The 23,107-nt window shown below is 39.2% G+C and overlaps 1 protein-coding gene across 3 annotated transcripts in view; it reads left to right on the top strand.

Annotated features, from left to right (window-relative positions):
* Positions 1-23,107, top strand: part of foxp1b (forkhead box P1b) — a 323,816-nt gene that overhangs the window by 120,463 nt on the left and 180,246 nt on the right. Inside the window, exon 1 of one of the 3 annotated variants that reach the window (XM_062997544.1) lies at positions 8,556-8,597. The exons of the other annotated variants lie outside the window; for them this stretch is intronic. The gene's annotated coding sequence lies outside the window, so the exon portion shown is untranslated. Of the gene's footprint in view, positions 1-8,555; positions 8,598-23,107 lie in introns of those variants that run through there. 3 annotated transcript variants of the gene reach the window in all.

Genomic DNA, 23,107 nt, shown 5'->3' with positions numbered 1-23,107 from the left:
AGGAACTCTATTCGTTGCTCTGCACCGTCCACCATATTTTTAATTTTTTTGTGAGAAAAGTTGTGCCGCACTGAATGCTCGTTATTCTGTCAAAATACCGTTCAGATTTAAGGTGCCTTAGTAGGAAGCATTTTAAGGCATCTAAGAATTCAAACAGCCGTCCTCTCGGCAGCACGCATAGGATGATGTAAAATGCTGCCTATGTAGAGAGCTCGCTAGGTTTTCAAACACACCCATAGATAGATGTAGCTTATAGTGTGCCTGAGAAATTTCAGTTGTGCTATTGAGCTAGTTCTGCATTGTTCTTTTTTTCTGATGAAATAATTGATTAAAATAAATGTGTGTTTTTTGGCTTTATTAGTTTATATTGGCTTTTTATTGTATTATTTATTGTTTTAATTGCCTAATCATTTTAATTTAAATGCACTAACTATAAATTTAGTCATGCAAATTTTAATAAACCTGTTTGTTTATGCTGCCACAATTATTTACATCTAAATGTGGCTGTTCCTCTTTACGTTTTATTGTAATCAATACCTGTTTTGCTTCGCTGTTGTTCCCACAATCCTCTGTGCAGGATTTTTGTCTAGCTCCATAACACATGAATAAAAAGCAGCACAAAAGACCCAGTAAGATGAAACACAGTTGGACACAACAAGGTCATTTTACTTATTTAATATATTGGTTACCATGACAACCATTTGTGTTTGCACTCAAAAGCAGCAGACACAATATTGTAGATATAATAAAATAAGGATTTAATGAAGAGGTCAGAATTTTTATTACAAATTTGTATCTGCTTAAAGATTATAACTGTATTAGACAACCTGCTGAATTTCCAGAGAAAAACTTAGAAAGAGGAGGACTTGAATAAAATAGCTGCCAGTCGCTCAGGTGGCGCAGCGGTAAAACACACGCTGTTTACCAGAGCTGAGATCTCGAATACATCATATCGAATCTCGGCTCTGCCTTGCCGGCTGAGGCTGAGTGGCTACATGAACAACGATTGGCCTGTTGTTCAGATAAGGTGCGGGACTAAAGCCGGATGGGGACTCTCTATCAGACTAGTACGATTACGACCTTTGCTGGCTGGTTAATGGCGCCTGCACGGAGATGAGGAAGGAGTGCGGTAGGGGGTGTGGCCCTCCGTGCACAGCGCTGTACCGCACTGCGCTCGTCAAGTGTAGGTGATAAGATGTTCCATTGCTGTGCACGTTTCCGAGGGGGCGTGGAGCAGCCTCGTCCTCCCCAATCAGGAGCAAGGACCAGCATTAGTGAGAGGATGATTGACGGGTAGAAATTGGATGTGCTAAAAAGTGGGAGAAAAAGGGGTAAAAGCCAAAAAAAAATAAAAATAGCTGCCTAAGCTCTGCGAAGCTGCTGACTGAAAAGCGCGCATACATATATCAGCACAGCGAAGTTCAAGAACTAGAGCTCAGCCAAGAGGACAAACCTCAGACCCATCGGTCAACATGTCAAATTTCTAAGGAAATTAGACTTGTCCATTTGTCAGTCTGTATCATTAATAGTGCACTGGCACTGCAACAGTGGGAAAAAAAGATCAACATTTGCCAAAGTTATGGGCATAAGCACAGAGGTTGCTTTTTTGATTCACAGTGTATAACATACAGGTAGTGTATAAACTCCCTGTATGAGTTATAAGCAACCAACACTTTTCACTTGTTACATTTTTTTTTTGTGAATTCTAAGGGTCTGATTACTTATATTTTATATATTACTCTACTAAGCATTTAATTGGGCAGTTGTAGTCTAGTGGTTAAGGTACTGGACTAGTAATCGAAAGGTCGCTGGTTCAAATCCCACCACTGCCAGGTTGCCACTGTTTGGCCCTTGAGCAAGGTCCTTAACCCTCAATTGCTTACTGTTGCAGTACTGTAAGTCACTTTGGATAAAAGCATCTGCTAAATGCAGAAAATGTAAACGTAATTGAAACATAGCTAATCTTGGCTGTATCCAGATGCCAAACCGGCTGATTAAACAGCTGGATATATGAACCCTGTATCCCAACAGGCACAGTGTAGTCCTGTGCCACCCGAGCGCCCGCTAGGCTTTAGGTTTTTAATGTTGTTGCTAAATTAATAACAATAAATAATTGTTTTTATTATAGGTTACTATGCACAGACTCTCAACAGACACAGCTGGCCATGTCTGAGGGAGAAGATGTTGTTTAGGGTTTCTGTTCATTGCTTCAACAGTGATTCCTGTTGTTTAGTCAGGGGATCAGCATGAGTAGTGGAGGTACTCATAGGGCAGAGTGTGACTCCTAGTATATAGTAAAGCTCTCCACTGCTGGCTAGCGTGACAAAGTATTGGGTGGGGTGGATGCCAGCAACCGGCAGAGGAATTGGGGAAGTAGAACTGACTAGATTGGGGAAAAAGATAATATATAGTTGTAGACAAGCAGAAAGGGTGCTGATGCTACTTCTAGGTGATGTAAAAGTATTATTATTATTATTATTATTGTTTCCCGGGAGTGCTGTGAGTTTGCAAATCATTGGGGCTTCTGTAACACACCATTCGATTGCACATGCTTCCATTGTGAATACAATGCAGTCAAATGAGAATTAAGGTCGCCTCTTAAGGACCACATCTGTCCAGTACTTTTACCACTGAGACGTTTCGGGTTGCAAAGTTAGTATGAGTGATGCTGACATAAGCCAAGACCTAAAAGCATCTCTGTTGCTTAAGATTAGAGATATGATCACGATTCGTGGCTGTAGATTTGTTACGACTTCTATTAAATCAGGTGGTAGTGGTGGAGGGGGGGTTGTAAGGGTGACTTAAATCCTTTGATGTTAGCAGGTTTGAAATCTTGGCTCTACAAGAGTTTCCTCTGACTGTCAGGTGATGCCAAGATGTCATTATTCTGCAATGGAGATGTTGGTGTTGAGTTGTTCTCAGCTTCAAACAGCAGTTTCGAATGTATTAGATGTAGCTCTCGCTCGCTCAACTCTCTCATGCTGTCTCACGTTCTTGCTTTCTCCAGATCAGCCATGAAGTGATTAGTGTTTTATTGATTATCTCTGAAAATAAGAGGCAAGAGGGAAAAATGCACCTTTGATCAGAGCATGTTTGGAAAATAAAAGCTGATGGTATAAAGACCTGCCACACACACACACACACACACACACACACATACACATACACATCAGGCGGCAGTGTGAGGAACTGTTGTCTGTGTGTTAAGTTCAAACAGAGCATCATTTTGTCGCCCCTCCCGAACAGAAAACACATATTTGTTTTCCGTGTTTTGCCTCTGCATCTACACACTCTGATTACAGCTATTCATTAACGGAAATTGGGTATTTGTTTTAAACTTTCACCAATCACTTTCATATGCTAATTATGGCGTAATTTAATTTGAGTCCCTGTAATGATGATGCCATTAATATGGACATAAACGATGCCGTTAAGCAGAGAGCGATCTCATTTGCATACTGTACATGCCAGTAAATTAGAGGTCCTTTTGCTGCTCGGTTTCAGCTCTAATTTTCCACTCCTCTTCACACAGTCTCTCTCTCTCTGTGTGTCTCTCTGGGCTTTCTGCTTAATAAAAAGGCCCGGCTGTTTGATGTGAGAGCCGATGCTACAAACCGAACTGACTCGTAGCGTCCTCGTTAGCTCTACTCTCTCTGTCCTGCATGTTCCCATATTACTTTATCATTTTTTTACGCTTTAGTTACCACCACTGCTTCCCAGGTTTTCTTTCTCTGTCTGTTACCTTTATGTGTAATCTATAAAGTTGCTACAACAGCATACTAGCTAGTCACGAGCTTGCCGGTCGTTGTTTTGATCATGACACAAGCATTGTGTGCTTGGACGTGATTCATGACAGCAAGACGCGCAGAGTGTATATGTTTATTAAATCTCATTTTCCTGTATCTGGATTATGCCGACAGAGCTGTAATGCTGTCACAATAAATACTGCATCTATGGCGTCTTAATTCCCTTAATTGATTGCCCTGTTTTGTTTTATGGGTTATATTTGGAAGCAGAAACAGGGCACAGTGAGCCTCTTAACTGAATACCGGACACCAATGACTTCTTTCAACGGCTCAGTTTCTAAGAGAGCTGCCAACAAGCCTCACTTTTCTCTCAGTATATGGCATTCTTGCTAATAATGACCGAATGCCGCTTAGAAGCTGTTAGTGTTATAGCTGAGCTCACTTTCATTTGCTGGTATTTTTGGGTTGGGAAATGTTTTCCTCCTAGTCTTCTCTTTTGTCTTGCAATAAAAGCATGTCTCCCATGAGTGCACCACCCATTTTCTTTTGTGTTTTATGGACTTCACGCCGACAACACGCTTGCCCTTCAGCGCCGATGCTTTCATGCCATTTCGCCCCATCAAGAATATTATTTCCCTGCCAACCAATTTTCTCCGTTCGTCTCTAATTGGCTCCATAAATCTGGCAGCGCGGAGCAAGAGGGATGTTTCGGTGTCTCGCAGTGTAATCCTCACCCTTATTTACCAATTCATTAAGATTCATTGATGCGGGCTGGGCCGAGAGGAAATGACAGCATAAATCAGGGCTCCGGCATAATGACCCTAATCAGACGGGAATTGCACAAAATGTCATGATGAACTATGTCCTTGTGTTAGCGCCTACTGTACATTGTCATTGCACTTGCTTTATGGCCGCGAGGCGGCTTCCTGACATGGGCTGTATTTAATTCAACAACAAAAAAAAGAAGAGTTGTTAAAGGAGGTGGAATTCCATTCAAGCATGTATGGGATTAGCACAGGCTATTACTGTGTATAGGCATACTGTGCCTTTTTTAAGCGGGGGTGGGGGGGACAGAGTACTGCAGAATTTTATAAAAATAAAATTTGAACAACATAAAATATATTAATATTCCCATTTATTTATTTATTTTCTATGTTTTACCACTGATTTAACCTAGGGTAGGAGGGCAGTTGTAGCCTAGTGGTTAAGGTACTGGACTAGTAATCGAAAGATCACTTGTTCAAGCCCCACCACTGCCAGGTTACCACTGTTGGCAAGTCTTGAGCAAGTCCCCTAACCTTCAATTGCTCGTACTGTCACAGTACTGTAAGTCTCTTCGAATAAAAGTGTCCACTAAATGATGTAAATGTAAATGTAAACCTCTCACTCACTTTCTTAACTGCTTATCCAATCAGGGTCCCGGGTTGGGGGTTGCTGGAGCCTATCCCAGCTTTTGAATGGGCGCAAGGCACACAGTAACACCCTGGACGGGGCGCCAGTCCATTGCAGGGCAAACACACATACACACACTCATACACACACTCATTCACCTATAGGGCAATTCAGTGTCCCCAATTAACCTGACTGCATGTCTTTGGACTGTGGGAGGAAACCGGAGCTCCCGGAGGAAACCCACGCAGACACGGGGGGAGAACATGCAAACTCTGCACAGAAAGGACCCGGACCACCCCACCTGGGGATCGAACCCAGGATCTTCTTGCTGTGAGGCGATAGTGCTACCTACCGAGCCACCGTGCCGCCCTAAATGTAAACCTGTTCAGGGTTTCAGTAGATCCGATTTCCTCAGAATGAACGGGCATAATGCATTAACACACCTTGAACAGGAACCCAATCCTGGCATCAGACATAGCCAATCATGTCTGTATGTAGATGACCAACTGGCCGAACTGCTGGGGACTTATATCAGCCATAGCACCATTGCTATGTGTTGCACAGCCGAGTCCTGAAGACCGGGACTCACACTTCACTTTCGGCCCCTGTTTTGACAAGTTTGGTATGTTCTCCCTGGGGCCGGCCTTGTGGCTTTCTTTCATGTACTCTAGTTTCTTCTAAACTTTCAATACATGTGGTTCGAGTGAGTAAATGTCTTGGTGTCTGAGTAAATGTCCGACGATGGATAGATGCCTCAGTGTTTCCGGGTTGGCTCTGAACTCACCACAGCCCTGACCAGTATACAGTGGTTTGTGGTATTGTTTTCACATATAGGATTTTACACACACCTCACTAACAGAGCAACCAGACCCATGTTAAACATTAAAAGCAACTATTTAACACCAGATAACCATTCAGACACACCAGGAGTCACATTTCCGCATTATTATTTGTTTATAAAGGTTAATGATTGTGTCAGGCAATCAGTAGGCCTCTTTATCTCGCTGTACTACTGAGTTAAAACAAACAGCTGAGAGACAGACACCTGCGCCCAACTTTCAACACTGCTTTTACATCAGATTTTCACAGATAACCCAAGCTTTGATATGAAGCCTTTAAGCAATGCAGACAAGCACTGCAGCTCACCAAGGGTCTGTCTGAAAACCTAGTGAGCTGCCTTGTTGCCTTCTGTCTACCAAGCCAGCTGCCTAAATAGAGAGGATTCTAATAAGACACTGAATTTACAAGGCAGATTATTTGTACGCACTAATTAGACAGCGATTACAGTGATCACATCACCACAGTTTCGCTTACTAAGCTAAGAATGTTAGCCCCAGGCCATTCAAACCAATAAAATGAGGCGACACAATCCGCTAGCATGCCAGCTAACCTCTCTCTCTGTGTACCAAAAACCTTTACATTTTTACTGACAGTCGCCCAGGTGGCACAGCAGGAAATTCCGCTACCACACCAGTTTTTATGTCCAATACCGATACTGCAAATTGAGTATCTACCGATATCGATACCAATCCGATACCGCCATTTCTCCTCTCAAACAACTAAGCAGTAATAAAACATGTCTCAATGCAAAATGGTTAAACTAGCTATCTAAATAACAATGCTCAGACTGTGTAACAGATATTCTAAAGGAATAAATACAGAACCTACAACATCACACTTCTGCAAAACTGCTGTTGTTATTTTCACTTTTACACACAGAACATTCAACAGCATTTTTGGCTTGTTTACCAGCACCATACAAACGTTTAAAATACAATGTAAAGTACAACTTTATCTGTATTTAACAAATAAATTATAATTTCAATATAAAATTTTAGATCTGTCAATTCTCAAGTCACACCTTAAAGAGGCAGCAAAAAATGATAAATTAAATAATAAAAAATATTATTTATAAACAATAAAAATGAAGCAATTAAATAATAAAAACTTAACAAATGTATCTATCTTGTCCCGGCTTAGAGATCTTTCACATCCTCAACTGAATTTAATCCATTAGTGTTATGAAATAAAACTAACTACACTGTTTCCCATTTAGCCACAGATGTCCTCTTCAAAATCCAGCAGGGTTCTTAATAAGCGCGCTTTGGTTTTTAATAATCTAAAAATGTGACAAACTTTAACGGAAAATCTCAACCAAACACTGCATCAATTCTAATTGGTCCATCGCGTTTGATTGACATCCACATTTTCTAATTGTAGACACTGGACAACACGGCGTAAAACAGTGTTTTTAGTTGTGGCAGTAGTAGATGATTTTTAAAATGCTAAAAGTTTAAGTAGATCAGTGTGTTTTAATTTCTGAATGGTCTTATTTACATTGTGTTATTTACATTAAACAACAGTATCAGATCGGATTACATGTTTTTTTTCCTTCCAATATCCGATCCAGTGATTTGGGCCAATATCGGACTGATACCGTTACAGAGTATCGGATCAGTGCCAGCCCTAATTTAAATGTATCTAAAAATTTACACAGCCTTCTTCTCTGGAGCACACATAGGATGATGTAAAATGCTGTTTATGTAGAGAGCTCACTAGGTTTTCAGACTGACCCCATGTAACCCTGTTTCACAGTTCACTTTTTTTGTTATCATCTGACATGTTCTGTGTCAGTGTGGAGGCCAGTTTCACACCCATGGTGTAAAAATAACCCAGCTGGATTTTCAGTGTAATATTAGCAAATGTGTTTTCTGCTTTCTCTTTATTGAGGCATTATAGAGAAGTTCAATCACACATTGCTTGCATTCTCATCTTTTGAATCGTTCTTCACGTTCCTGTTGTTTGGCTTTCCAGTATGCTACTGGTCTTGTCAACCTGGTTTGAAGACAAATGACTCTCTGCCTCAATTACATAGTTGCCTGTTTTTTTACATTCCTTTTTAAATGTAACTTGACACCAGAACTGTACAACTGGGTAAGTTTACTCCCCAAAGATACCACTGCTAATAATATATTCCCTCTGAAGCGCTGGTCTTGTAGTATTAATTAGACAAAGTTCACAGAAGCTGAACTTTCATTCCCGAGAAAACACAGGCGACACATTTCCACTTCTCAAAAGTCCAGCCGTTTTGCCCGCGGGAGCGCTCTGTGTAGGAATTTCATGGAGCAATGATTAAAAATATATGACATTTTTAAATAATATTAAAACAATAAGCAATTTGCATGATCTCAGAGGAGGCAGAAAGAGACTGGCTGCGTTGTGTGTGTGTGAGTGTTTCTGACAGCTCTAATATAGCAAATGAGCTTTGGGGATACTAACTGAGGCCCTGTTTTACCCATAATGCACTGCGACTCTAGGGCTGATAGTCTGTGTCCTTTTGCTTAGGCGCTAATCATGTCGACGGACTGCAGCGATCAAAGTCGCTTGAAGGAGAGACGCTCAGGAGTACATCGTAACCCGCTTGTGATTCGAGTCCCACATCCTGGACCTGCCGTTCTGGTAGTGCCGCCATTAAAACTCATTAGTCCTTTTTTATTTACCACAGTCTCGGTTGGCCGTTGTTCTAAAAATATCGTGGCCTGCCTTACTTTGCTACATTCCATTATTGTCTTACCACTCAAGTCTCTCTCTCTCTCTCTTGCTATCTGTCTCTCCATATTAAACAGCGCCACAGATTTATGTTAAAGCGAATCTAATGCATCTGTTAAAATTATGTATCTATTTACCCTCTCGCCTGGAGTTGTATGCCTTCTGTCAGCATCCTTACCGCTTATTTCCATGATCTGGCGGCGTAGTAATGGCTCCATATTTATATGAATTGCCGCGTGCGACGTTACAGGATGCTGCGGCCGTGTTTTGTGTAGATGCGCTGATGATACATTTGAATCTAAATTTCACGCATGAGAATCCTATTACGCACCCCTCAATGTGAAATAAATATGTACTTGGCCCCTTAGTCATTTGTTTCCTGCCTCTTCAGAATGCACATAAATGGATTTGGAGGGCTAAATGAAATGAGTGCATGGATGGAGGCAGAGAGAAGACTGAATGTGACAACAAGAGTGATGCCTCATTCATACTGTTAGGCTCTTCAATAAAATAAAATAAAAAAATACATATATTTATTTATTATTTATTTATTATAATAAATAATATACATGTAAATATAAATGACATTCTTACCTAATGATTGTTAAGAAAAATTTGCTATTTGCTTTAATATGATACGGCAGTATTTATAGCATTTATAATATCTTTATAAATGTTATCAATATTTATAAATATGTCTTTTTCTTTTTTTTCCTTTCATTTTTGATTCACACACTATTTCTTAGAATCTGCTAATATCAACAAAAAAATTTTCTAGATAAGCCTATAATTGTAAATAGAGGTGCATATCACATAACTAGTATGACTGGGTGTCCGTTGCATGTTGTTAACATTAAAAATATGTTTTACAATGTTTTGCACTAATACTATAGTAACACTACAGTATTGGTATAACATGTATCTGTACTACATTACTGACATAAGCAGGCATCTGTACTACATTACTGGTATAACATGTATCTGTACTACATTACTGAAATAAGCAGGTACAGTATCTGTACTACATTACTGACATAAGCAGGCATCTGTACTACATTACTGGTATAACATGTATCTGTACTACATTACTGAAATAAGCAGGTACAGTATCTGTACTACATTACTGACATAAGCAGGTCCCTGTACTACATTACAGGCATAAGCAGGTCCCTGTACTACATTACTGGTATAACATGTATCTGTACTACATTACTGACATAAGCAGGTACAGTATCTGTACTACATTACTGACATAAGCAGGTCCCGGTACTACATTACTGGTATAACATGTATCTGTACTACATTACTGACATAAGCAGGTACAGTATCTGTACTAAATTACTGACATAAGCAGGTCCCTGTACTACATTACTGGTATAACATGTATCTGTACTACATTACTGACATAAGCAGGTACAGTATCTGTACTACATTACTGACATAAGCAGGTGTCTGTACTACGTTACAGGCACAAGCAGGTGTCTGTACTACATTACTGACATAAGCAGGTCCCTGTACTACATTACTGGTATAACATGTATCTGTACTACATTACTGACATAAGCAGGTACAGTATCTGTACTACATTACTGACATAAGCAGGTGTCTGTACTACATTACAGGCATCTGTACTACATTACTGACATAAGCAGGTACAGTATCTGTACTACATTACTGACATAAGCAGGTGTCTGTACTACATTACAGGCATAAGCAGGTGTCTGTACTACATTACTGACATAAGCAGGTGTCTGTACTACATTACAGGCATAAGCAGGTAATACATTACATACATGCATTACATGTATAACAAGTGTCTGTACTACATTACAGGCATAAGCAGGTGTACTACATTACTGACATAAGCAGGTCCCTGTACTACATTACTGGTATAACATGTATCTGTACTACATTACTGACATAAGCAGGTACAGTATCTGTACTACATTACTGACATAAGCAGGTGTCTGTACTACATTACAGGCATAAGCAGGTGTCTGTACTACATTACTGACATAAGCAGGTGTCTGTACTACATTACAGGCATAAGCAGGTAATACATTACATACATACATTACATGTATAACAAGTGTCTGTACTACATTACAGGCATAAGCAGGTGTCTGTACTACATTACTGACATAAGCAGGTGTCTGTACTACATTACAGGCATAAGCAGGTGTCTGTACTACATTACTGACATAAGCAGGTACAGTATCTGTACTACATTACTGACATAAGCAGGTACAGTATCTGTACTACATTACAGGCATAAGCAGGTGTGTGTACTACATTACAGGCATAAGCAGGTGTCTGTACTACATTACAGGCATAAGCAGGTGTCTGTACTACATTATTGACATAAGCAGGTGTCTGTACTACATTACTGACATAAGCAGGTGCCTGTACTACATTACTGACATAAGTAGGTGTCTGTACTACATTACTGACATAAACAGGTACAGTATCTGTACTACATTACTGACATAAGCAGGTGCCTATACTACATTACTGACATAAGTAGGTGTCTGTACTACATTACTGACATAAGCAGGTACAGTATCTGTACTACATTACTGACATAAGCAGGTGCCTGTACTACATTACTGACATAAGCAGGTGTCTGTACTACATTACTGACATAAGCAGGTGTCTGTGCTACATTACTGACATAAGTAGGTGTCTGTACTACATTACTGGTATAACAGGTGTCTGTACTACATTGCAGACATAAGCAGGTGTGTGTACTACATTACATGTATAACAAGTATCTGTACTACATTACTGACATAAGCAGGTGCCTGTACTACATTACTGACATAAGCAGGTGCCTGTACTACATTACTGACATAAGCAGGTGTCTGTGCTACATTACTGACATAAGTAGGTGTCTGTACTACATTACTGGTATAACAGGTGTCTGTACTACATTGCAGACATAAGCAGGTGTGTGTACTACATTACATGTATAACAAGTGTCTGTACTACATTACAGACATAAGCAGGTGTGTGTACTACATTACAGACATAAGCAGGTGTGTGTACTACATTACAGACATAAGCAGGTGTCTACTACATTACATACATAAGCAGGTGTGTGTACTACATTAGACATAAGCAGGTGTCTGTACTACATTACATACATAAGCAGGTGTGTGTACTACATTACAGACATAAGCAGGTGTCTGTACTACATTACAGACATAAGCAGGTGTCTGTACTACATTACAGGCATAAGCAGGTGTGTGTACTACATTACAGACATAAGCAGGTGTGTGTACTACATTACAGACATAAGCAGGTGCCTGTACTACATTACAGGCATAAGCAGGTGTCTGTGCTACATTACTGACATAAGTAGGTGTCTGTACTACATTACTGGTATAACAGGTGTCTGTACTACATTGCAGACATAAGCAGGTGTGTGTACTACATTACAGGCATAAGCAGGTGTGTGTACTACATTACAGACATAAGCAGGTGTGTGTACTACATTACAGACATAAGCAGGTGTGTACTACATTACAGACATAAGCAGGTCCCTGTACTACATTACTGGTATAACAGGAGTCTGTACTACATTACTGACATACGCAGGTGTCTGTACTAGATTACTACTGCTATTACTTTTTTTTTTTAAAGATTTGAAGGAGACGTGACTTTGTTTATATACAGTGTATCACAAAAGTGAGTACACCCCTCACATTTCTGCAGATATTTAAGTATATCTTTTCATGGGACAACACTGACAAAATGACACTTTGACACAATGAAAAGTAGTCTGTGTGCAGCTTATATAACAGTGTAAATTTATTCTTCCCTCAAAATAACTCAATATACAGCCATTAATGTCTAAACCACCGGCAACAAAAGTGAGTACACCCCTAAGAGACTACACCCCTAAATGTCCAAATTGAGCACTGCTTGTCATTTTCCCTCCAAAATGTCATGTGATTTGTTAGTGTTACTAGGTCTCAGGTGTGCATAGGGAGCAGGTGTGTTCAATTTAGTAGTACAGCTCTCACACTCTCTCATACTGGTCACTGAAAGTTCCAACATGGCACCTCATGGCAAAGAACTCTCTGAGGATCTTAAAAGACGAATTGTTGCGCTACATGAAGATGGCCAAGGCTACAAGAAGATGCCAACACCCTGAAACTGAGCTGCAGCACAGTGGCCAAGATCATCCAGCGTTTTAAAAGAGCAGGGTCCACTCAGAACAGACCTCGCGTTTGTCGTCCAAAGAAGCTGAGTGCACGTGCTCAGCGTCACATCCAACTGCTGTCTTTGAAAGATAGGCGCAGGAGTGCTGTCAGCATTGCTGCAGAGATTGAAAAGGTGGGGGGTCAGCCTGTCAGTGCTCAGACCATACGCCGCACACTACATCAAATTGGTCTGCATGGCTGTCACCCCAGAAGGAAGCCTCTTCTGAAGTCTCTACACAAGAAAGCCCACAAACAGTTTGCTGAAGACATGTCAACAAAGGACATGGATTACTGGAACCATGTCCTATGGTCTGATGAGACCAAGATTAATTTGTTTGGTTCAGATGGTCTCAAGTATGTGTGGCGGCAATCAGGTGAGGAGTACAAAGATAAGTGTGTCATGCCTACAGTCAAGCATGGTGGTGGGAATGCCATGGTCTGGGGCTGCATGAGTGCAGCAGGTGTTGGGGAGTTACATTTCATTGAGGGACACACGAACTCCAATATGTACTGTGAAATACTGAAGCAGAGAATGATCCCCTCCCTCCGTAAACTGGGTCGCAGGGCAGTGTTCCAGCATGATAATGACCCCAAACACGCCTCTAAGACAACCACTGCTTTATTGAAGAGGCTGAGGGTAAAGGTGATGGACTGGCCAAGCATGTCTCCAGACCTAAACCCAATAGAACATCTTTGGGGCATCCTCAAGCGGAAGGTGGAGGAGCGCAAAGTCTCGAATATCCGCCAGCTCCGTGATGTCGTCATGGAGGAGTGGAAAAGCATTCCAGTGGCAACCTGTGAAGCTCTGGTAAACTCCATGCCCAGGAGAGTTAAGGCAGTTCTAAGAAATAATGGTGGCCACACAAAATATTGACACTTCAGGAACTTTCACTAAGGGGTGTACTCACTTTTGTTGCCGGTGGTTTAGACATTAATGGCTGTATATTGAGTTATTTTGAGGGAAGAATAAATTTACACTGTTATATAAGCTGCACACAGACTACTTTTCATTGTGTCAAAGTGTCATTTTGTCAGTGTTGTCCCATGAAAAGATATACTTACATATCTGCAGAAATGTGAGGGGTGTACTCACTTTTGTGATACACTGTATGTATGTGTTTATTAATTAGGATTAGTATAGTATCAGTATTAGTATTATTAAATATATATCCTTAATGACAAAGCTGTTAGAGCTGGGAAAATAATATTAGCTTTTTTATTTATTTTGTGTATTCTGTTCATTTTGGTCGATATGGACCCTATCCAAGAAACTCCTGAGGAAGCAACACATTCCGAGCAAGGTGCCAGTCCATTGGAGGGCCTCACTTACCAATAGATGATGATGATGTTAATAATAATAATAATAATAATAATACGAATATGAATATGCATATGAATAATAATATAAATAATAATAATAATTCATTTTATTTATTTTTATTATTTGATTTAGATTTTCTTCAGTAGTATTTCACCTATCATAAAAAAAATTTGGCTAAATAAGCCTTAGAGAACCTGCAGAACAAATATTTCTGGCTTGGTTTCTATCAGTGTTGATAATCAGCAGCTGGGCTTTGCCACTGTTAATGCCTCTTCAAATGTCAGGAGAATGAATGTTTGTTTGCCTGCCATTTTTCCCCCTGTTGTTTGTTCTAGAAGGGCCACGTTCGCATCGACCTTGGTTCTCCCAACAAATTCTCTCTTGTCTCCTTCCCTCCCTCTCTCCTCTCATTCCTGAAGTGTGTTTACGTTAAGGCCTGCCCTCTGTGTCACCTATGTGTTCTGTTGATCATTTCACCTGGTTAATGTTAAATCGCTCTTTGTGAGAAGATGTGTTTGTTCATAAACACAAGAAAAATGCCTCTCCACCCCTCCCTCTTGTTTACCGTAGCCATGGCAGCAATCAGTCATTAAACAAATAGCAAGCTTTGTTTGCCCAAGCAAGTGGACCAGTGTTGGCCCTAAAAGGGTTGGAAGCAAACTCAAGGGGAGGAGAAAAAAGAGAGAAGAGAGGGGAAAAAATGAATCCAAAGGAATATGAGTCTCGCCCGTATGCCTGCCACAGTGTTGGTGAGATGCACTTTTTCCTTATCTGGAACTTTGGATTGAAGTGGGCTGGGTAGGACAGCTAGAAGTGTTTGACTCTTTTACATTTGCTGTCATTGGTTTGAAACTTACACCTGAGGCTCTTAAAAACACTATTTTGCTAAGACTGAAATGTGTATCCGGGTGGCCAGATTTAAATGGTATAGCTTTATTATATCTATACATTGACTCTATTGTTTTAAGTTGTTCAGGTGCTGCTCCTTTCATTTTTTTTTTTGTTAAACCTTAAGGTTATCCTAGTCTGATTAAAGGCATTATGGAGATTAGTTCAGACTTTTCCATTGTGCAGTTCTTTATTTTGCCTCTCAGATATGTTTGAATGTACATTAAACTAATACCTTGTTGAAACAACCTTTTCAGTCTTTGCTAGTCTCATTGGGTACGAGTCTATCAGCATGGCACATATTGATATGGCAATCTTTACCCACTCTTCCTTGCAAAAGTGCTCCAAATCTGTCAGAATATGAGGGCATCCCCTGTACACAGCCATCTTCATGTCAGACCACAGATTTTTAATTGGATTTAGGTATGGGCTCTGGCTGAGCCATTCCAAAACTTTGATCCTCTTTAATTCTCCTGCCAACCCGCTTCACTGTGTGTGTTTGGTGTTCTTTTGGTGATGCACAGTGTTGTTTTTGCACCAAATATACCTTCTGGAATTACGGCCAAAGAGGTCCAACCTTGGTCCTATCAGACCATAACATAACTTGATGTTGGTATCCAGACTTGAAGGTTTTTCCTGCCATCCTATCCCACAGCCCAGCCATATTAAAAATATGAAAGATTGTCGTCACATGTAGTACACGACCAGTACTTGCCCGAAACTTTTGCAGCTCTTTTAATGTTGCTGTCAGCCTCTTGGCAGCCTCCCAGACCAGTTTTCTCCTTTTCTTTTTACCAGTTTTGGAGGGATGTACAGTTCTTGGTAATGTCACTGTTATACCATGTTTTATTCACTTGTTGATGACTGTCTTCACTGTGTTTCACTGTGAAACTTTTTGTATTCTTTTCTGGCTGATACTCTTCAACAATAAGATCCTTTTATTGCTTTGTAGGCAGATCATTGATTTTGCTCTAAGATGCAAATAAACGTCAAGAGTCACTTTAATTGATGGCAGGTACTATTATTTAACAGCTTCCCTGAATCTTTTTTTTCCAATTGTACATTGAGAAATTGCATTTGGCAATTCTCTTCTGAACTTTGGCATAAGTGGTGAGCCACAACCTATTATTGCTTTGGTGGATCCTCCTTTTATACCCAATCATGATTACCTTACATGTTACCTTACATGTTATTGTGGAACACTGTAACTTGAATAGTCTTTAAATTTTTTTCCCCTGTATTATCTTTATTGGAGTGTGTTGCAGGCATCAAATTCGTAATGTTTCTATCTGCAAAATACAATAATCAATTTAATAGAGATTTAAGCAAATTAATAAATTACAGATTTATTTTTATTATGTTTTACAAAATGTTCCATTTTTTTTTTTTTTTTACTGAAATGGGGTTTTTAAATTAAACGATTTATCTTGATCTAGTTTTACATCACAAAAACCTGGCATTTTAACATTTAACAGGGGTGTGTAGACGTATGTCTACATTACAACTGGCGATGTCCCCTGTACACTGTAAGAATCTGTACGTTGCTAGAGTTGCCAGTTCCTCACCTGTTGGTTGAAGAACATTCAAATTGGGTGCATAAAAAAAGATGGAAAAAGAAAAAAGTAAAAAAAAAAAATGAATATGTATTGTTTTGGTGGTTGTTTTAGATGTGAAACAACTTTTAAGGGAGCCAATACAACAGCCTCTAGTGTAATTTCGGAAAGTTAATAAGAAGGCTGACAAAGAATAATTGCTCCCCCTAAACCAGAGGGGGCAGTAATCTGTTATAGGGCCCAGAATTCATACTGAAGCCCCTTACACAAGTAATGCCACTGTCAAAGTGTAATGAGCATGGATGAAGATTTTGGTATCAACAATATGCAACATATTTTCAGCATCTACCTTGAGTTTGATCATGATAGTCCGTCAAATGTTAAACATTAGACAAACAGTAGTGGGATATTTTTTGTGGTCTAAATTTTCGTCTTGCACCAGATAAACCACTGATCCATTTGGCCAAACAGTTCAGTTTTGATTCATCACTCCTTAGAACTGTGTCCCAAAAATCTGCAGATCCAAATTCCTGTTGGTATATTCCAGTCAGAGGGAAGTCGTGCCATAAAGTCGGTTGTTAAGTGATAATCTTATGGTTGCCTCTGACACATTTGCCCCAGCCTTCATCAGATCATCCTGTGAGTTTGTAGTCACTTGAGAGTTTATCTATATATTTATTTACTTCTTGATGAAATTACTAAGTCCTCTAGACAACGTTTAGGGCTTTTTCCCATGTCAAGGCAGTTTTGGAACTTCTGGACACTACTCTCAATGGTGTCTCTAGGAAGGCCTTGGAAATCTTCTTATACCCATTTACCTTTTGGTGCAATGAAATGATTTTCTCTCCCAGCTTTTGTAACAGCTCCTTAGTTTCCACCATGGTTGCAATACACCAGCACTCGAATCCCTTGGTGTTCTTTTATAGAACACATCATAGCTGAAGCAAGTTAAGGATCATACTTAAGATGCCAATGGTTTAATGATGTTGTAGTCCAACCATACAGACAAGCAGTAGGTTTTAGGATCAGCAATATAACCGTGACTTTAACAAAATATCCTGCTACTTAAATACATCATTCATATTGTTTGTTTATTTGATGTACTGTATAATTCAACTGATAAAGACCTAATTTAAAGCAAAATCTAGCTCTATAGAAAAGGTTAGAGTATAAAATCTTATTGACTTTGGGGTGGGTAGGGCGTTGAATATTTCTGATTGGGTATCATTGGTTATATACATCTGTAAGCAATGGGTGTGCAGTCAAGTGGGCACTTTTTCTTTAAGCAACACCTGGCGCCCTCCACTCACAGTGTGATAGTAATTAAAATGAAATGTAGGCCTTCCATTAGGTATTTTTTGGCTGCCTTTTATAATAGGGTTTTAGGTTTAGGGACACTACGGGGTGATTGGAAGAGTTGAAACATATATAGTTTTATGACTTTACAATTGTATGTAAACTTGAACTATAACCTTTTTGCCTTTTAGAATCTGTCTATATAATTTGTAAGATTTGGTTTTATTTATATTCATATAATATGCATGTTTTAAAGAGTTCAGGTTTGTTTATGTCAGACAGACATTATTTGCATCATGTCTGATGTAGCATCACTTGCTTGTGTGTTATCAGAACTAGACATAACATGTATGTGTGTGTGATTGTTTATTATTTAAGAAAAACACACCTGCCACATGAGCTGAATTATTGTGTTTTTTGGCATAGCCAAAATACAGCTGTGCACACCAGTTGTTTACAATTCCTGAAAAGCAAAAATGTCCCTCAAACAGCCAGTGTCTGTGTCACACCTTTTTATTCTATAGTGTTGTCTAGTCTGATAGCCATGCTAAACCTAAACATGGCTGTTGAGTGTAGGGACGGTTTTGACTGTTGTCTTCTGTGCCGTCTTATCTGTTGTTTAAGAATGCCATGCTTTTGTTGTGTTCTCGTGTAAACAAGAAGCTTGCCGAGCGAAGCTTGTGGGAGCAAGCGGAGTTAAGGACCTACTGGATACAGTGGAAAATAGGTGGTGAAAATAGTGCACTCGCTTACGCAAAGTCTGTTTCTAGAAAAGTTGGGACACTTTCTAAAAATACATTAAACACTGAAATCTCTAATTTGTTCATTTAATTTTATTTAATAGACAAAAGGCCCCAAAAAATTTAGTGTTTTCAATGATGAACTTACTTACAGTTGTTTAATATAAACAAATTTAGAAATTGATGCCTGCAACATCACCTTTTTTTTTTTTGTAAATTTACTTTTTAAAAATAGTGTTTGTTGCAGTTTAAGATACTAATGAAGATTTGGATGAAGATTTTGCTAGTGGAACTTTTGCCCATTTTTGCTGTATATAAGACTTGAGCTGCTCAACAATCCAGGGTTGCCATTGTCTGATTCTCCTCTTCATTAAGTGCCGTACACTTTAATTTGCTCATGGAGGATAAGGCCTGGCATTGCCCTGCTAATACAGACATGGAGTTCCTGAAAAAGACGTCTTCTTGACGGCAGCATATGTTTCTCCAAAATATCAGTATAATAAGCCTTTGCATTAATGATACCTTCAAATATAAGCAGATCACCCATGCTGTGGGCACTGATGCACCCCCATGCCATCACAGATGCTAGGTTTTGCACTTTCCATTGGTAACACACAAAATGGTCATTTTCAACCTTGGCACGTAGAACCTGATGTGTTTTTGTTTTTTCCTAAAAACTAGCAGAAAAGTGGACTTTTCCAGTCTTACTATCTCGGATGACTTTGGGCCCAGATGACTTGCTGGCATTTATGCTCAAAATTAATATATGGCTTCCTCTTTAAATAATAATGTTCAGATTGCATTTCTTGATGCAGTGGTAGACTGTGTAAGGTAATGATTTTTCAAAGTACACCCATGTGGCTGTGTTAATTATGGTAGCATGACAGTAGCAGCAGTTTCTGCTCTTGGATTGTACACACCTCTGACTCCCTGAATCTTTCCATATTATGAACTGTAGATGGTAAAATACCTAAATTATTTGCTATATTGCGCCAAGAATTGTTGTCTTTGAACTGACTGACAAGTTTCTCATTCAGTTTGACATAAAGCAATGAACCATGACCCATCCTTGCTTGCAAAAAGTAAATCTTTAGTGGATGTTCTTTTTATGCTTAATCTTGATGATCTCGCTTCTTTGCCTCTGTTTCAATGTTTTTCAGTGTGTTGCAGGCATCACGTTCTATTTTAATATTTACAAGATACAATTAGGATGTCAGTGAAAAGATTGAAAATGTTTTCTTTGTACTTGTATTAGTTAATTAAAAGTTCAAGAATTTTAAGAAAGCACATTATTTAGTTTTTATTGCATTTTTAGGTGTTCCAACTTTTCTGGAAATGGGATTTATAGATCTAATTGGTTGGATTGGTAGTACCAATAAGGTCTTGGGTTCGATTTCCAGGTGGAGCAGTCCTTTCTGTGTGGAGTTTGCATGTTCTCTCTGTGTGGGTTTCTTCCTGCAAATCCATAGACATGCAGTCAGGTTAATTGGAGCTGCTAAAAAGTCCCTCTTGCTGTGTGTATGTGTGTGTGCGGTTGTGTGTCTGTGTTTGCCCTGTGATTTGACTGGTGACCTGTCTGAGGTTTTTCCTACCTTTTGCCCAGTGAATCAGACCTACCACAGCCCCGAATAGGATAAAGCAGTGGTAAAACAGACAATAAACGAATGAATGAATATATCTGTACCAGCTCCAATTAGGTCACACTGCCCAAGTGAAACAGTTTAACATATTAATACATGTTATATCTTTGACTATCACAGTTTTTTTTACAATAATAATTCAATATGCATTATTACAGTTTAGTAAGATTACATTAAATTCATTAAAGAGAAAAATGTATAGGTTTATCTTCAGTATTGATTTATACTGATCAGGGTGTTGCACTGGGTCAAAACCATCCACCAAAAAATTGGACTTAAGTAAAGGTTTTCTACCTTTCGCCCAGTGAACTGTACCCACCACGACCCTGAATAATACCACCCTGGATAAAGCGGGTGGTAAAGCAAACAGTGAATGAAATAGTGAATAAATGTTCTCTAACATACTCTAAGATCTTCCAGAACCAGATGTATTTGTATTGAGATTACATAGCCCTTAAATTACACACAGGTAGATCTCATTTAGATATTTATTTAACTTCTGATGGCAACTGGTTACACAACAAGAAGTTCCTGGGTTCGATTCCCGTGTGAAGTAGTCCAGGTCCTTTCTTTGTGACATTTGCATGTTCTCACAGCGTCCTCGTAGGTTTCCTTTGATAGCTCCGGTTTCCTCTCACAGTCCAAAGACATTCAAGTGAGGTGAATTGGAGTTACAAAATTGTCTGTGACTGTGTTTGACCTTAAAGACCTGAACTAAAGAAGCTTGTGTAACCAGTAATTACCTGTTCTGACATGAATGTAACCAAAGCGTGTGAAACATGACATTACATTACAAATAAATAAATAACTCACTCACTCACCTAACTTGACTGTCCTGACCTCAACCCGATAGAACATCTTTGGGATGAATTAGAGCGGAGACTGGAGCCAGGCCTTCTCGTCCAACATCAGTGTCTGATTTTACAAATGCACTTCTGGAAGAATGGTCAAAAATTCCCATAAACACACTCCTGAACCTTGTTAAGCTAAAGCTGTTATAGCTGCAAAGGGTGGGCCGACATCATATTAAACCCTGTGGATTAAGAATGGGACGTCACTCAAGTTCATATGCGTGTGAAGGCAGACGAGCGAATACTTTTGGCAGTATAGTGTATCACAACTTTTCCTGCCATGAACATGGACCAAAGGGCAGACATGGCATTAAAAACCAAACACTCACTCACTCACTCACTGCACTAATGGATGTATGTTAACAAATGAAATGAATATTATTCTTTATTTCTGATTTGGGGTTATATTGATTTCTATAGTGATGTTAAACAAGGCCTCAATACAGCGGGTTAAACGAGAGAAAAGATGGATATTGTTTTTGTTTACTTAGTAATTGAACTTTGCTCAGGTGGAATGTCCATGTGACACTGTGTGTTTGTGTTTTTACAGTACTGAATTAGATAAACTCTGTAGGGCATCAACCAACAAAAACTTTGACCTTGCACTATCTGTTTGTTCTAAACACTTGTTGTGTTTTGTGCACAGACATTGCACAGCCATTAGATAACAAACCTCTAAAACAGCCATTGCATAACTAACCTCTGTTTCACACTAACCGGTGCCTCATTCCAGTCCCCTGGAATTTCCAGTATTTTGAAGCCTATTTTTGTTTTTGTTGGATGTCTTCTAAGCCGTAACACGCTCTATAAACAAACAGATCTGTTTCTCATGAACTCTTTGCCTGCGTGTGTAAGGGAGTGTATGCGGGGGGGATGGTGGTGGTTTATTTGTTCCAACAATTACTCCCAAACCCTAAATAAAACCACACGTTTCTTTGTTACAGACAACCACAACAAAGAAGATAATATAGTACATGGAATAATCCATTAGTTCTCAGTGCCTTATTGAAATCAATTCAGTCAGACACTGTTGTACTGCAAAGTTTTTGCACTGGTTTTATTCATAATGCCATTTTGAATATTAATGTCTGTTCACGAGGCTATTTCATTGCTATCTGTTTCATACTCATGATGGATAACACACTTTTGATGGCAATATTGCAGCTTTTGAATTATTTGGTGACACAAGTTAATGAGAAGGTAGATTTATGGCTTTCATTTGTTTGTCAATTTGAAAATTAATTGGGTGTTAATTTTAGCTGGCACTCTTCAGACAGGAGGACACGGGTGCACAAGGTATTACTTAACATTCATTTCGGCTTTCATTCTTTTTATCGTGGGTCACCAGTTATGCATGAATTAAAATGCTAGCCTGTTTTCTTGGTTACGTTTGGAAATGGTACTTTTTTATATTTTAAAATTAGGAAAATTTAGTGTGCAATCAACTTGCAGTCATTACTCTTTGACTTCATTGAGGCTCAGGAAGTTCATTCATTTATTCAAACAGATTAGATTCAGTTGTTGAAATTATAGACATTACTAGAAATTAACCCAAGAAGGGAGTAAACATTTTGTTGTTGAATTGTACTGATGTTGTGCTTGTAGTCCAAAGTGTGCTTCTAATTGTAATGTTGGGATATGTGGATTACAGGCACGGTTTTAGGCCTCTTCCTTTGTTCTTGTTTAAATAATCCTGTAATTAAGCACGGCTCTGCTGGGCTGTTGGGAAGAGAGGGGCTGTGTGTCTGGAAAAGATACAGCGAAATACACTGGATTTACTTCAAAAATAGTGTGAAATATGGATACAGTTATAGATACACTAAAAGCACTATTAGTAATATTCAAAAACATATCATGTAGGGGGGTGTTGGTATGCTTCCAGTGCATATGTTTACTTTAAACACACACATTGGGTGCCTTAATATC

This window comes from Trichomycterus rosablanca, chromosome 6 (assembly GCF_030014385.1).
Source record: "Trichomycterus rosablanca isolate fTriRos1 chromosome 6, fTriRos1.hap1, whole genome shotgun sequence".
Classification (NCBI taxonomy): Eukaryota; Metazoa; Chordata; class Actinopteri; order Siluriformes; family Trichomycteridae; genus Trichomycterus; species Trichomycterus rosablanca.
This window is presented reverse-complemented; position numbering and strand designations above follow the sequence as displayed.